Source organism: Dama dama, chromosome 30, assembly GCF_033118175.1.
Source record: "Dama dama isolate Ldn47 chromosome 30, ASM3311817v1, whole genome shotgun sequence".
NCBI classification, from domain to species: Eukaryota; Metazoa; Chordata; class Mammalia; order Artiodactyla; family Cervidae; genus Dama; species Dama dama.
In genome coordinates this window covers 8,572,787-8,589,235 of record NC_083710.1, presented here as the reverse complement: position 1 = coordinate 8,589,235, position 16,449 = coordinate 8,572,787, and positions in this window count along the sequence as shown.

The window sequence follows — 16,449 nt, the reverse complement described above, 5'->3', positions numbered from 1 at the left end:
CTTTCACCTTTATTTCATTGATCTCAGTGTTCTTGTGCCAGTTCTATAACACCTTTATTGTTATGGATTTATAATAAATTATACTATATGGTAAGTCAAATGTCTCTTTATTCATTTTTAATTTTCCCCCCAAATTGGTTGGTTATTAATATAGGAAGTTTCCTTAGTTTCTTTTATTTTAGTAAATTAAAAAAGGTCGTTAGTCTCAAAAAGATAGTAGCTTTGTGATCAATATTGTAAGGAAGTAACTGGAAAATTTATTTGAGTTCTATTTAGAGAGAAAAAAGTAAACTGTACTATGTCTCATGGAACTTTATGGTATGCTATTTGTAAATTTGAAAGAAAAGAGGACTTCAAAAAATATCCTGTGATTCTTCTGGGCTACCATCAGAATAAAATGAGAAATTTATCTATAGGGACATACTTTCAAATTGGATGCACAGAATTCTTACAAACAAAGCAATTCCTCCAAAGGTGGTTTTATGATCTACAACTACAGATGACACAAATTCACCAAAAGCATGTTCTTTCTTTCCAAAACTCTGATGATATGAACATTTGCTCTTTAGCTATAGTCCCACAGATTCCTAAATCTCCAACCATTTTCAGTCTATATTCTCTATATTGTTCAAATTGCATAATTTTAATTTCTCTAACTACTAGTCCACAGGATCATTTCCTGGACTAGGGATTCCTTGGTGGCTCAGACGGTAAAGAGTCTGCCTGAATGTGGGAGACCCGAGTTCAATTCCTGGCTTGGGAAGATCCCCTGGAGAAGGAAATGGCAACCCACTCCAGTATGTTTGCCTTGAAAGTCCCAAGAACAGAGGAGCCCGACAGGAGTCCATGGGGTTGCAAAGAGTCAGACACAATTGAGAGACTTCACTTTCTTCTAACTACGAGCCCAGAGGATCACTTCCAATTCTTCCTTCAGTATGCTGCTGAGCCCATTTTTGAGCTGTTTATTTCAGTTTTGTGTTTCTCAGTCCTAACATTTCCCACTAGTACTTCATATCTCCCAACTCTTTGATGAGACTTCCATTTCTTTGCTGAGTCTTCCTGCTATTTTTCATTTTCTGTAAGTGTGCTTGTAATTGCTCATTCAGGCTTTTTAAGATTTTTGTCAGATGATCCTAACATCTCTGTCATCTCAGTGTTGACATCTATTGATTTTCCTTTTTCACTCAGTTTGAGATCTTCCTAGTTCTCAGTATAACAAGAGATCGTCAGCTGAAACCTGGATATTTGGGGTATCATATCATTAAACTTTGTGTCTTATGTAAACTTTTTGTTCAAACTGGCTTTCTTTGAGACAGCTTAGGTAGGAGAAAGAGGAGGGGCTCTATTTCATTACTTCTCGGTAATACTAGAAGTCCGTTGACACCAAGGTGTGGGTTCTCCTCATAACTATCCAGCATGGAAGGGAGTTTTAGTTTTAATTACTCCTCCAGTAATACCTTCCTGGGTTGGACATGAAGAGTAGAAGCGCCTTAGTAACCACCCCGCCCCGGGTCACAGCGTGCAAGTGGTAAAATTTCCTACTCTCCAGTAAGTCTCCTTTGACTTCACACCAGTGGGAGCAAAAATGCCAACTTATTACTGCCAACTAGGGGTAGAAGTCCAGCCTCCACAAAGTCTCCACCTACACCATGGGAGCATGGGGGACAAAGATGGAGCTGGGACTTATCCTCTTGATGGAGACGGTGCCCTAGCTCCCTACTTTACTTTCTCTGACGAGGGGGACCTGGAGTACCTTGTTTATAGCTCAAGAAGGTGGAAGTCCATGTTCCTTATCTGGCCTTTGCTGGCATGGTTTCGAAGAAGGAGCAGAGTGTTTTTCCTGTGATATTTAAATAGAGTAGAGAAGTTATTGTCTAAAGCTTTCTATCTTGACAGGTTACCTTTTCCTGATGCTTTGGCTAGAGTTAGCAGAATTCTGTTGTTTTCGACATCTGTTCTGATTTCTGAATTGCTGGCTCCTTTATCTTCATATCTGGGACATATGAGGCAAAAATAAAACCCAGGGAAGGCAACAACACGTCATTCTTTGTATCCCAGTTTTCCTAGCCAGTCTTTCTTCTTAATATCTTTCAGAGTCTTTTTATTCTTCTTTTCAAAAATGCCAGTGTTTTTGGTTGTACTTAGCAAGAGGTATGTGGAAAAGTAGATCTACTCCATCTTCATGAATGTAGAAGCTTACAATTCATTTTATAAATACTTTAAAATTATTTTAAAAGGATTTAAAGGGAGGTTTTGAATTATATTTGCAAAGGCTCAAGTTTTACAAGAGCTTTGAGTACCATGACATGTTCAAAATAACTGCAATAGGAGCATTCCAGCCTCTGGAACTTCAAGTTCTTCATTCCCCAGTGAGAAATGGAGAGAAATAGAAATAAAAATGAAATTCATCATGTTATATTAATTATTTCACTTTTTGTTTATTATCTTACTTTGTGGTTTTATGTGCTTCTGAACTGTAGAAGAGATTATAAAGGAAGAAAACAATAAGTTAATTAAACTTGGGCCTCTAAAAACTAAAAAAAAAAAAAACAAAAAAAAAACCCTGGAAAGTCTAGGCAAAAATGTACAGCAAAATTTGATTAAGCTAGAAAAAAATGTATTTACCTTTGTAATTCACTCAGGAAAAAGAAAATTGCGTGTGTTGGCAGTAAGTCTCAGATATCCAAAAACATAAGCAACTATAAATAGGCCTTTAATTTTAGGATTATTTCCTAACTACCTTTACCAAATTACAAAATGATGCTATTTTATTTGTCTCTCTGTGTCTTTCTCTTATTTTCCTTTCCAGTCATTTATTTCCTTTGCTTCTTTTATTTCTACTTTGTTGTTGTTAAGACTGTCTGTCCTACCTGACACTACAAGTCAGTTAAGACTGTCTACTAGGTATTTTTATGTCATACCAAAAAGCATCAGTGACCAGTAGCCTGTGTCCAAAAAAATAAACTGTTTGGACAGAAAAAACATTTTGGACAGAGGAGAAAATCCAAAAGAAAATCTATAAATTAAATTTTATATTCAAGGGAATTTTCTTAGCAAGCTAGGTTCTGAAATATCTACTACCAACTCCCTTTTTATTTCATGCACCTGTTAACTTTCTTCATGCAAAACAATATACAGTAGCTAAATTTTTTTTTGCTGAATTTTCACCACTGATCTTCTATCATACTTTGGCCTTGGTGAAATATAGTGGAAAACAGGCAAAACTGTGTCCTACCTAGCTAAAGTTTGTTACCTAAAGAGTCGTATGTAGAATGTAAACTCAAGAAGTGTTGTATGTAAATTTTATTTCAATAAAAAGAACTAGGGAATAATGCAAAAGTAAATGTACTTTTCTTTTTTTTTCTTAAGTTCTTGACATATGACATTTAAAAGCATCTTAACTAACCAGTGTTTCTCGCATTGTGGCCTCAATGTTTCTTTCAGACTCTGGTTAAATTGAGTCTTCCTGTTCAGTTGGAATTGTCTTTAAAAATATTCCACAAGATTGAAATTTTTGCCTAACTGCATACTGCATATATTCAATTTTAATTGTAGCTGATAATACTTGCACATAAATATCTGAAATCTTGCCACTGTTTGAGATATTCTAAGAAATTGTTTCAAATAGTGCTGGGGATATTAAGCAACAGAACCACTCTGACAACAAAAGCGCTATTAAGGGCAGTTGCATCAGTAACGGGTGAATGCAAACTCTCTAAATAATCATAGATTGGATATTGTATAGCAGTCTCAAAAGCACAATTATAGCCCATCATGTCAATAATGTGTGCACTTAGGCCTCTTAATAGTACATATTGACATAACAACTGTGAGATAGTGGAACTAGTTAACCAAAGGGAAGATTCTCATTTCCTGGGTATATTTTAGAAGTAGAAATAACTATCTGTTTGAAATTATTTAGGTTGGTTCTTACTGGAGTCAGGGGGTTGGAAAACATAGCCTCTAGTGGGCTCTTTTGGCCCTGTGTCATGAGGAAAAAAAACTACTAAACTGCTACTCACGTGTTTCTCAACCTTGTTTCAGAGATGCAGAGCTCAATTTATGATACACATGTGTCTCACTTGTCTCAATTCAACTCTCACCCTCAAATGTACAAAATCTAGGCATAGGTCTCCATAGTTTGTTAAAGTCATTCCCTAATTTGCAAACCAAGTGCTTTTAACAGAAAAAAAAAAAAAAAAAAAGTAACTAAAAACATGGATTGTTATCTCCTGTTTACTTCCAGTAAACCAGTCTTAATCTCATCCTAAAAAGTCAAACAATCTGCATTAAAATGTTTATCTGGAATGTACTCCAAGTTTTTAATGGAAAAAAATATGTAAGTAATTATACTTCATTCTCAAACATCTGATCAGCCTCTAAAATGCGTTAGGTAGTTAGAATAGGAAAAAGGAGTCCAAAATGGCAGTGGCTAAAAGAGAAAGAAGGGAACAGCCTGCTAAAATAGAACAAAGGAAGGTCTGGGGACCAGAGTGAGGACCTCAGGTAAAACAAACAGCACTCCTGGCTAGCCCAATTTACATAGGGTAGGCTAGGGTGAGGAGAAAAAACATAAAAAAGAGGAGCCAAAATTGGGCCAGGGCCTCTCCTCTCTTCACGTCTTTTGGGTCGGCATTCCCTCACATCTCAAGGATATATTTCCCTTTACATTCTAAATAAAACTGAGCTGTAACACGGAGCTGTAACATTGGTTGATCCATGAGCTGTAACACTGGTCCGTCCGAGGGCTATAAGGCGGGTTCATCCATTGCTTCCAATTTTTGTTGCAACGAGACAGAACTGAGGAAATTACACACTCCTCAACATCTATGGTGCCGTTTCTCGTACTTAACCTGGCTGAAACAACCTTGGCGTGGCCCCTGCAAGGAGGAAGCCAAGCACAGCAGGAACCCAACTCAGGGAAAGCTCCCATGGTGGAAGCTGAACATGAAGAAAACCCACCACAGGGGAAGTGAAAAGAAGCCCAGCATGCTGGAAACTGGAACATTGAATAAGAAGCTCAGCAGAAAGTTCATGCAGCTCAGTCTCAGATTCTAGAAGACCTCTCATTAAGGTAGGAGGGTATCTCTTCTATGGCTGGAAGGACATATGCCTAACAAAATCTTAATTCCTTTACAATCTCTTGTTTCCTCGAACACCCCGTGAACAGGTTAACAGCAGTGGATGAAACTGAGGGCTCTGAAGAGGCTACTCCTCAGTGTGTCCTGAAGACCACGGTATCCTCTGTGCTCTAGTAGCTATTGCCCAAGCTGATGGGGGTTCTTCTGTCCTTAATCTTCTTTGTGCCAAGGATCAGACCAAAGAGAACTGTGAGCACAGGTCAGGTATTTAGCAGATTTTCTGGCAGGTTATGAAGGGGATTCCTTGGCACGTTTTTCCCACTGTATTTTCCTCTTGTCCTTCAGTTCCTCTCTCCCAGGACTTGAGCCCAGCTAAAACCCACAGTGCCTGGCTTCAGGACCTAATGAATCTCAGGCTCTGATGCCTCATTGCAAAAATTCAGTTAGAGACACATGATAGGTCAGAGGTGGATTTGTTCGGATTCAGAGAGAAGCATCCTCCACAGGGTGTGGGCCATCACAGAGGGCATCAGCCATGGAATGTGGTGTGGCTAGGTTTAGCAGCTGGGTGAATTCATATGCTAATGAGCGAGAGAACCATCCCAACCACTGGGGAACCACCCACTCCTCCATCTTTTGACAGTGACTTGGAACTGTCCTGGCACCTCTGGGTGTGTCATTTAGCTTACAGACTGGGGATCAAGGTTTAGCTGAATTTGACTTGTCATCTTGGACCCATTTGATTTTAATTGGTTTATGTTATACCCTTGTGCTATGTCATTCTTTCAAAAGTCGTGCTCTGCCCCCTTCCTCCTGTTTCATGCTCTTTTCCTGAGCCCCATCCAGACCTAAAGTGTTGCCTCTACAATCTTCTGGAGGGACAACCAGAAAATGGCTGGCCCTTGTGGGGGGGATGGGGGTGGGGGGTATTGTATGATACCCAGTCCCTCTAGATATCCAGGCCTTCATCTTCCTTATTTCCTACAACATGTGCAACAACAGCGTCTCTCAGTGAACCCATGAGGGCGAGTGACCGGCACACAATGCCTGCTAGAAGTCCATCTGTTGGCATCCATTCAAGAGCAACTGGGCTTCCAGGGATAATGATTGCCACTTTGGGAGCTAGCCCTGCAGGCTGTTTGGGGCCAAACCCTTACCACATTTCTCCTAAAGTTGCAAACATACCCCCCAGATCAAATCTCCACCCCACTTTTTGGAACATTTGATTTGTTGCCTCTTATCAATTTGTTCTTAAGCCACTTACTAATTCCTACAACCAGGACCCTGCCTCCTTCTAGGCAACACCACTCCACCCAGCCTGTTATTAAAATACTCTTAATGCCCCTCACAGGGCCAGATAACTCACTTCTTTGTCATTCCTTCTGTTATTACCTAAAGTGGGTCTCTGACAATGGAATGTTTACCATTGGAAACACTCTAACCTGCTCTTATGGAGGACTGAAAAAGTGAAAGTTTGGTTGCTCAGTCATGTCCAACTCTTTGTGACCCCACGGACTGTAGCCTACCAGGCTCTTCTATCCACGGGATTTTCCAAGCAAGAGTACTGGAGTGGGTTGCTGTTTCCTTCTCCAGAGGATCTTCCCAGCCCAAGAATCAAACCTGGGTCTTCCACATTGTAGGCAGGTGGTTTACCATCTGAACCACCAGGAAAGTCCTTAAGGAAGGAAGTTAGTGACTTACATTTCCTTAGAGCAGTAAGAGGATAAGGTTTATGGCTGCTTCACCAGGTTCCCAGTCTCAGGGCACAGTCTTGGATTGCTTTACATCATGATATCTGTTCCTATCTGCAGTGAACAAACTGGCAATGTATTAAGATTACAACCCCTTAATCCTACCCAGCACTGGTCATGCTGGAGATCTCGGGTATGCCCAACTGGAGCCTGGGGGTCCCAGAAGGTCAACCTGCCTCGACCTGCCTAGGGATCTGGTCCTCAGGAAGTTGTCACACCTCAGCCTGATCAAGGACCCATCAGCCCAGGATCCCAGTGTTGGAGAAATTTGTAATTTCCTTAGTTCTGTCTTGTCACAACAAAAATTTGAAGTGATGGACCAGTGTTACAGCACTCAGATGGACCAGTGTTACAGCCCTCAAACGGACCAGTGCTACAGCTCCATATTACAGCTCAGTTTTATTTAGAAAGTAAAGGAAAAAAAAAAAATCCTTGAGGAGTGAGAGCATGCTGACACAAAAGATGCAAAGGGAAGAGAAGCCACCGGCCCAATTTTGACTCCTCTTTTTATATGTTTTTTTCTCCTCACCCTGGGCATGCCCTATGTAAACTGGGCTAGCCTGAAGTGCTGTTTGTTTCATCTGAGGTCCTCACTCTGGTCCTCAGACCTTCCTTTCTTCTATTTTCAGGAAATTTCCCCTTCTTTGTCTTTTAGTCACCATCATTTTGGACTCCTTTTTCCTATTCTAACTACCTAATATCCACCCCCCCCCCCCCCAAGAGATGGGAGGCCCAGTTCTTTGGGAATAGGGATGTCGAGGTTTCTCTGGCTACTTCCAGCTGAGTTGGGATGACGAGGGGCATTGGGCCTCCCCCTCTTGCTAGTCTCAAGCCCCAGAGTCCTTATAGTGGTGTCCATCAAAGGGTGAGTGATCTTTTCTGTGGTCAGCTGTAGTTTTATATATCCTTGTTGAACTGGCACTGCATGTTGTAGCTTGTTGATCTGGGCAGAGACAAAAAAGGTTAGACAATTGGTAATACATGGAGAAATCATAAGCAGCAATATGGTGATAACAGAGACTAGTAGGGGCATTAGCCAACTCCAAATTTCCCATCATCAGGAGGATCCCCCAAAGAGAGGATGTAGCCACCCTGAGAGCTCACCAGCTAGTTCTTTGAGGTCCTGTAAGATCTGAATGTTTTTCTTGAGAGCTGTGAGATTTTCTTTAACTTAGCTGGAGGTATTCAAGAAACAACACATCTCATTCAAGATGGTGCAAGTCCCTCCTTTTTCAGGGATCAGGAGATCTATTCCTGTCTGTTTTGGAGTACAACCCCTACCAAGCAGTGTTAGCTCTTGAGAGCTGTCCTGAGAAATCTTATCCCCAGAAACTTAATTTTGAGGGTATTCATTAGAATGGCACTTATTTGTAGTTCTGAATAGGTATCTGAGCTCTCCCAGGGGCTCACAGGTGTATTGAGCATCCTCTTCTGTTTTCTTCCATGGCTTAACTCGTGAGTAGTGAATCCAGGAGTCATGTCCTGGTACCTTGACTGCTGTGGGGGTAGAGAGTATTACAGGGTAGGGGCCCTTCCAGGTGGGCTGGAGTTGAGCCTTTGAGGACCCATCTTTCCAGATTTTAAATAGTACTTGAGTCCCTGGAGCATATAGTGGTGCCTCTTTAGAATCTTTTGGGTCCTGGTTGACACCCCACAAGCATATATCCTGTTGGAATTGCCCATTGGCCATGGTATAAGACTGGAGGGTCTGACCCTCTGGATCTAGGAAGAGGTCATGACAACAAAAGGTCTCCCATATTGCATCTCATAAGGACTAAGGCCAAACTGTTCCTTAGGGGTAGTATGGGTGAGGAGGAGAGCTATTAGTAAAGTCTCCTTCCTTCCCAGGAAGGTCTCCTGGGTTATCTTTTTTATCATTGATTTTAAAAATTGGTTGTCTCTTTCTACTTATCCTGAAGACTGAGGCCTCCAGGTACAATGGAGGTAATAAGTAATGCCCAATGTTTTAGAGGCCCCTTAGGTGACCACTTCCTCCCTTAGGTCCTGCGGTAGTTGATCCTAAAGGAGGTGTCACCATGGCCATCCATGCCAAACCTGGTTCCAAACAAAATGCCTTGACAGACATGACAGTCGAGCTGTGAGTGTAGACACCACAGCGCCTCCAACTGAGGGAGAGGCCAACGCGGAGCTGTGCTGCTGTCTTTCCAAAGTCTTAGAACTCAGGTAGAGTGATGTGGTTTTGGATAAGGGCAGTAAATCTCGTGAAAAATTGGTGAAACTTTTGGCCTCCACACCTCCGGAAGAGATCTTGGAGAAACTGAAAAAGCAAGTTGAAAAAAAATTAAAAGTAAGAAACGAAAAGTACGTCCTTGACAAACTTTTTTATTGCTAATGATGGAGAGATTGTTAAAATATACTTAAATACACAGAATGTGGAAATATATTTAATAAGAACAGGACTCAAAAAAGAAGTGTGAAGATTAAAAATACTGGACATGGAGCTTGGGTTCTCATATCCCTGATCCCAAATAGCTTGGGACATGTTAATCTGATTTCACAGAATAAGAAAGTATAGAGCTGGAAAAGATATTTAGGATGGTCTGATTCAGCCCCTTTCATTTTGTGATAAGTCTTCTGACTTAAGTAGTTGAGAGTATTCAGGATCACTTGGTGCAAAATGGCAACTAGAACTTAGATCCCTTGGCTCCTCGCTGAATGCACTTTATCCTGGTTATGAATTAAAATGGTAATATTTCCACAGCATTACTGGAATCCTGGGGACTGCCTTCTAATCGAGTTTAAAGGTGACAGAGGAAACGTCACACTGCTTCAAAGTGTCACTTTATATTTTAAAATGCTTATGTAAATGGCTTCCCTGGTAGCTCAGCTGGTAAAGAATCCACCTACAATTCAGGAGACCCTGCTTCGATTCCTGGTTCAGAAAAATCCACTGGAGAAGGGATAGGCTACCCACTCCAGTATTCTGGCCTATAGAATTCCATGGATTGTGTCGTCCATGGGGTTACAAAAGTCAGACACGACTGAGCGAGTTTCACACTTTCACTGGGTTACCTTAGAAGTAAGTCATGTCCCATTGTCACTATGCAATGACCTGGGCAGACCAAATCTCAGAATGAATTCATGGAGCAGATTTTTTTTTTTTTTTTTTTTAACCACCTCCTCAGCCTTCTCTTATGATTAAACAGTGGAAGTGAGAAATAGATTTAAGGGACTAGATCTGATAGAGTGCCTGATGAACTATGGATGGAGGTTCATAACATTGCCCAGGAGACAGGGATCAAGACCATCCCAGGGAAAAGAAATGCAAAAAGGCAAAATGGTTGTTGAAGGAAGCCTTACAGATAGTTGTGAAAAGAAGAGACACGAAAAGCAAAGGAAAAAAGGAAAGATGTTCCCATTTGAATGCAGAGTTCCAAAGATAACAAAGAGAGACAAGAAAGCCTTCCTCAGCAATCAATGAAAAGAAATAGAGGAAAACAACAGAATGGGAAAGACTAAAGATCTCTTCAAGAAAATTAGAGATACCAAGGTAACATTTCATGCAAAGATGGGTTCGATAAAGGACAGAAATGGTATGGACCTAACAGAAGCAGAAGATATTAAGAAGAAGTGGCAAGAATACACAGAAGAACTGTACAAAAAAGATCTTCACGACCCAGATAATCACAATGGTGTGATCACTCACCTAGAGCCAGACATCCTGGAATGTGAAGTCAAGTGGGCCTTGGAAAGCATCACTATGAACAAAGCTAGTGGATGTGATGGAATTCCAGTTGAGCTATTTCAAATCCTAAAAGAGGATGCTGTGAAAGTGCTACACTCAATATGCCAGTAAATTTGGAAAACTCAGCAGTGGCCACAGGACTGGAAAAGGTCAGTTTTCATTCCAGTCACTAAGAAAGGCAATGCCAAAGAATGCTCAAACTACCACACAATTGTACTCATCTCACACGCTAGTAAAGTAATGCTCAAAATTCTCCAAGCCAGGCTTCAGCAATATGTGAACTTCAAGATGTTCAAGCTGGATTTAGAAAAGGCAGAGGAACCAGAGATCAAATTGTCAACATCCACTGGATCATCGAAAAAGCAAGAGAGAATTCCAGACAAACATCTATTTCTGCTTTATTGACTACACCGAAGCCTTCGACTGTGTGGATGACAATGAACTGTTGAAAATTCTGACAGAGATGGGAATACCAGATCACCTGACCTGCCTTTTGAAAAAACAGTATGCAGGTCAGGAAGCAACAGTTAGAATTGGACATGGAACAACAGACTGGTTCCAAATAGGAAAAGGAGTACGTCACGGCTGTATATTGTCACCCTGTTCATTTAACTTATATGCAGAGTACATCATGAGAAACACTGGGCTGGAAGAAGCACAGGCTGGAATCAAGATTGCTGGGAAAAATATCAATAACCTCAGATATGCAGATGACACCACCCTTATGGAAGAAAGTGAAGAGGAACTAAATAGCCTTTTGATCAAAGTGAAAGAGGAGAGTGAAAAAGTTGGCTTAAAGCTTAACATTCAGAAAACTAAGACCATGGCATCTGGTCCCATCACCTCATGGGAAATAAATGTGGAGACAATGGAAACAGTGTCAGAGTTTATTTTTGGGGGCTCCAAAACCACTGCAGATGGTGACTGCAGCCATGAAATTAAAAGACGCTTACTCCTTGGAAGGAAAGTTATGACCAACCTAGACAGCATATTAAAAAGCAGAGACATTACTTTGCCAACAAAGGTCCATCTGGTCAAGGCTATGATTTTTCCAGTGGTCATGTCTGGATGTGAGAGTTGGACTGCCAAGAAAGCTGAGTGCTGAAAAATTGATGCTTTTGAACTACGGTGTTGGAGAAGACTCTTGAGAGTCCCTTGGACTTCAAGGAGATCCAACCAGTCCATCCTAAAGGAGATCAGTCCTGCATGTTCATTGGAAGGACTGGTGTTAAAGCTGAAACTCCAGTAATTTGGCCACCTCATGCTTAGAGCTGACTCATTGGAAAAGACCCTGATGCTGGGAGGGATTGGGGGCAGGAGGCGAGGGGGACGACAGAGGATGAGATGGCTGGATGACATCAGCAAGTCGATGGACATGAGTTTGAGTAAACTCTGGGGGTTGGTGATGGACAGGGAGGTCTGGCGTGCTGCAATTCATGGGGCCGCAAAGAGTCTTACACGACTGGGCGACTGAACTGAACTGAATGACAATGGAGTGGGTTATCTGGCACTGCTAAGGGCATTGGAGTATTTTAATAATAGTCTGGGTGAGCAATGTTGCCTACTAGGGGGCAGGGTCCTGGTTGTAGGAGTTAGTAAGTGGTTTAAGGACAGATTGATAAGAGGCAACAGATCAAATGTTCCATCAAAGTGGAGTGGAGATTTGACTTTTTAAGAAAAGGGTGCTAAGGGTTTGGGCCCAAACGGCCTGCAGGGCTAACTCCCAAAGTGGCAAACCTTATCCCTGGAAGCCCAGTTGCCTTTGAAGGGGTGCCACCAGATGGACTTCTAGCAGGCACTCTGTGCCTGTCTCCCGCTCTAGCGGGTTCATTGAGAGATGTTGATGTTGCACATGTTGTAGGAAATAAGGAAGATGAAGGCTTGACTATCTAGACGGAGGAGTATTATACAGTATTTTCCTCCAAAGGGCCAGCTATTTTCTGGTTGTCCCTCCAAAGATTGTGGGCCTGGATGGAGCTCAGGAAAAGAGCATGAAATAGAAGGGAAGGGGGCATAGCACAACTTTTGAAAGAATGACATAGCACAAGGGTATAACATAAACCAATTAAAATCAAATGGGTCCAAGATGACAAGTCAAATTCAACTAAACCTTGATCCCCAGTATGTAAGCTAAATGACACACCCAGGTGGCAGGACAGTTCCAAGTCACTGTCAAAAGATGGAGGAGTGGGTGGTTCCCCAATGGTTGGGATGGTTCTCCCGCTCATTAGGGTATGAATCCATCCAGCTGCTAAACCTAGCCACACCACATTCCATGGCTGAAGCACTTGCCCTCTATGATGGCCCACATCCCGTGGAGGGTGCTTCTCTCTGAATCTGAACAAATCTACCTCTGACCTATCACATGTCTCTAATTGAATTTTTGCAATGAGGCATCAGAGCCTGAGATTTATTAGGTCCTGAAGCCAGGCATCATGGATTTTCAGTTCAGTTCAGTCACACAGCCGTGTCTGGCTCTTTGCTACCCCATGGAGTGCAGCACTCCAGGCCTCTCTGTCCATTACCAATTCTCAGAGTTTACGTAAACTCTTGTGCATTGAGTCAGTGATGTCATCCAACCATCTCATCCTCTGTCATCACCTTCTCCTCCCACTTTCAATCTTTCCCAGTATCAGGGTCTTTTCAAATGAGTCAGTTCTTTGCATCAGGTGGCCAAAGTAATGGAGTTTCACCTTCAACATTAGTCCTTCCAATGAACACTCAGGACTGATCTCCTTTAGGATGGACTGGTTGGATCTCCTTGCAGTTCAAGGACTCTCAAGAGTCTTCTCCAACACCACAGTTCAAAAACATCAATTCTTCGGCACTCAGCTTTCTTTATAGTCTAACTTTCACATCCATATATGACTACTGGAAAACCCATGGCTTTGACTAGACGGACCTTTGTTGGCAAAGTAATGTCTCTGCTTTTTAATATGTTGTCAAGTTTGGTCATAACTTTCCTTCCACGGAGTAAGCATCTTTTAATTTTATGGCTGCAGTCACCATTTGCAATGATTTTATAGCCCCAAAAGTAAAGTCTGCCACCATTTCCACTGTTTCCCTATTTATTTGCCATAAAGTGGTGGGATCAGAAGCCATGATCTTAGTTTTCTGAATGTTGAGTTTTAAGCCAACTTTTTCACTCTCCTCTTTCACTTTCATCAAAAGGCTATTTAGTTCTTTGTTTTCTGCCATATGGGAGGTGTCAAAAACATTTCTAAGGTTATTGATATTTCTTCTGGCAAACTTGATTCCAGCTTGTGCTTCTTCCAGCCCAGCATTTCTCATGATGTACTCTGCATATCTGTTAAGTAAGCAGGGTGACAATATACAGACTTGACATACTCCTTTTCCTATTTGGAACCAGTCTGTTGTTCCATGTCCACTTCTAACTGTTGCTTCCTGACCTGCATACTGTTTTCTCAAAAGGTAGGTCAGGTGGTCTGGTATTCCCATCTCTTTCAGAATTTTCCACATTTTATTGTGAACCACACTGTCAAAGGCTTTGGCATAGTCAATAAAGCAGAAATAGATTTTTTTTTCTGAAACTCTCTTGCTTTTACAGTGATCCAGTGGATGTTGGCAATTTGATCTCTGGTTCCTCTCTCTTTTCTAGATCCAGCTTGAACATCTGGAAGTTCATGGTTCATGTACTATTGATGCCTGATTTAGGTCATTTTGAGCATTACTTTGCTAGTGTGTGAGATGAATGTAATTGTGCACTAGTTTGAGCATTCTTTGGCATTGCCTTTCTTTGGGACTGGAATGAAAGCTGACCTTTTCCAGTCCTGTTGGCACTGTTGAGTTTTTTAAATTTGCTCGCATATTGAGTGCATCACTATCACAGCATCATCTTTTAGGATTTGAAATAGCTCAACTGGAATTCCATCACCTCCACTAGCTTTGTTCATAGTGATGCTTCCTAAGGCTCACCTGACTTTGCATTCCAGGATATCTGGCTCGAGGTGACTGATCATACCATTGTGATTGTCTGTGTCTGGATGATTTTTTTTTTTTTTTTGTATAGTTATTCTGTGTATTCTTGCCACTCCTTCTTAATATTTTCTGCTTCTGTTAGGTTCCTACAATTTCTGTCCTTTATTGAGCTCAACTTTGCATGAAATATTCCCTTGGTATCTCTAATTTTCTTGAAGAGATCTCTAATCATTCCCATTGTATTATTTTCCTCTATTTCTTTGCACTGCTCACTGAGGGAGGCCTTCTTATATCTCCTTGCTATTCTTTGGAACTCTGCATTCACATGGGTATATCTTTTCTTTTCTCCTTCGCTTTTCACTTCTTTTCTTTTCACAGCTAATTGTAATGCCTCCTCAGCAGCCATTTTGCTCTTTTGCATTTCTTTTTCTTGGGAAGAAGGGAATGGCAAACCTCTTCAGTATTCTTGCCTTGAAAACCCCATGAACAATATTAAAAGATCATTTCATAATAGTTGTATATAAGCTGCTACTAACACAGACTTTCAAAAGTCTACTTTTAAGTCCCAGGTGACCAATAAAAGCAGCAACTAGAGATATATCATATATAAACAAGACAAATTCCAAAGGAGTGGGACACATAAATGTAAAAAATAATAATATTAATAATAACAGTGCAGGGATCTATGAAGAATAAAATGATGGATTTCTTTTTAACCTCGATCAAGGAATATATTTCTCTCAAATAGCCTTCAGAATATAATGACAATGAAAAAAATATTAATTTTATAGCAGAAAGCACCATAAGCAATGCAAAATTATAAGTATAACAAATTGGGAAACAAATCTATAAGCTATCACAAACAAAAGGGTAAACATTCATTCTTCTGTATTGTTGGTGGAAATGTGATACCTATAAATGTTACATTACCAGTTGAGTCATCAATCTTACTTGCAAGAATTTTTCCAAAGATACTCTGACAAATTGATTGCACAGTATGTTATTCATAATAATATTTTTAGTAATATCAAAAAGTAGAAACAATCTATAATTATATCAATAGGAAACTGACATATTAATGTAATCACATATTGGATAACATGCAGTTGCTTTTAAAAAGAATGATAATTCAGTCATGTGGATATATGATTTAATTTTTAAAAAAGCAAGGCACAGGATAGTATGCAAACATTTTATTTACACATAATTTTTTATTTGCAAAAATAGCATGAGGTCAATATTTGTCCCCAAAACCTTTGACAATGTCTATTCCTGATAAAACCACTAAACCTCATAAAAATTACTTACAAAATTTTAGTGCTAGCATCCTACTTAATGGTGAAAGACTGAATAATACATACTTCAAAAGATCAGAAACAAAATACCAAAATCTCACCACTCTATTCAATATTCTAATAAAGTCTCCACTTAGCACAATAAGATAAGAAAAATTAGAAAAATGGCGTCCAGAATAGAAAAGAAGAAGGAATACTGTTTAGAAAGCTGTTGGAATCTATGATAGTTACCAAAACAAAAAGAGAGTTTAGCAATTTTACAGAATACAAGCTCAACAGTGAAATGCTTATCACTACAACAACAAACAAAACTAAATAAAACACTATTTTTTACTGCATCAAAAATATGAAATACCTAAAGATAAATCTAAAAGCTAATATGCAAAAGGCCTGTACACTGTTATATATGAAATATTGCTGAATTCAAAATTCTTAATAAATGAAGAAATAGACCATGTTCATGAAAAGAAGATACAATATAATTAAGAAATAAATTTAGCCCAAGTCAATCTGTAGATTTGGTGCCCTGACAATCAAAATTTCAGCAGGTTCTTTTAAAAATAAAAAGTAACAAAGTAAGTCATATATATATATATATATATATATATATAGAGAGAGAGAGAGAGAGAGAGAGAGATGCAAGGGACCTAAGACATCAAAACAATATTGAAAAAAAT